Source organism: Phalaenopsis equestris, unplaced genomic scaffold, assembly GCF_001263595.1.
Source record: "Phalaenopsis equestris unplaced genomic scaffold, ASM126359v1 Scaffold000008, whole genome shotgun sequence".
Taxonomy (NCBI): domain Eukaryota; kingdom Viridiplantae; phylum Streptophyta; class Magnoliopsida; order Asparagales; family Orchidaceae; genus Phalaenopsis; species Phalaenopsis equestris.
The window spans coordinates 184,359-185,385 of record NW_018164450.1 but is presented as its reverse complement, the minus strand read 5'-3'; positions in this window follow the sequence as shown (position 1 = coordinate 185,385).

The window sequence follows — 1,027 nt, the reverse complement described above, 5'->3', positions numbered from 1 at the left end:
TGAAGTGTAGATGTTAGCCCTCAGGCGAGGGGAACGTGGGAGCTCCGAAGTGAGAGCCGGTATCCTCCCATCCTAGCCGCAGATTGAATAAACAATCGTAGGAATAGTCAATGTTCTTTATTCCTGGACCAACGGGTAAAGAATAGGTATGCTCCTATTTGGCACAATATAATTTAAACTAATTCATTTTATCCATTCACTATAATTTCTTGACAAAGAGAATGATGCTTTCTTATATATTGAATATCACATTTGAACCTTCATTAGTATAATTAGTTATTTGATAGTTATTAAAATTACATGTTTATTTTAATTGCCTATTAGTGACAGATAAGCAAATTGAACTTCGTTGTTGTGATTAAAGTATTGCTTTTCTAAAATCTTAGTTTGTAGTTCTAATCTTACTCCCTGTGGGATCGATATCTAAGACTCCATTAGATCCCTATATTACTTGAGTGATACGTATACCTGCGTTGATAAGTTTGACTTTACAATTATTGAATATTTATTACGTCCATATTTATCGAATTTATAACTGTTATTAAGTTTTGGTACAGTTGCTGAGGAATTAAATCTTTTAGCAGCAGTATTAAATACTTATATTTTTAAGCATATATAAAGTCGCGGTCACCTGACCACCTCATTTTACCATAGCAACATCAATTTTCTAACCAAGACTCAATAGTTGGTGGGTGTACTGAGAAAATCGCCTGAATGACTCAACTCGATCGCATGAAGTTCAGATAACTAAGTGATCTAGATGATTGGAGTATTGTTAAGGCCAACTGATTGCCTCAACTAGATAAAGTTGTCCAAATTTACCTAGTCAACCCAAGGATTACAGTTCCTTGTCGACCGAACAATAAGGTAGCCCAGCCATATAATCCTTTTATTTTATATATGCCTAAAATATCTTATAACATCCTCATAAAAGCAGTGGCAACAATATAATTTTCACTATATACCGCCTTATTATAAATATAGGGGTCATTTCTATAGTAAAGTGTTAATTAGTGACCATTAAAGA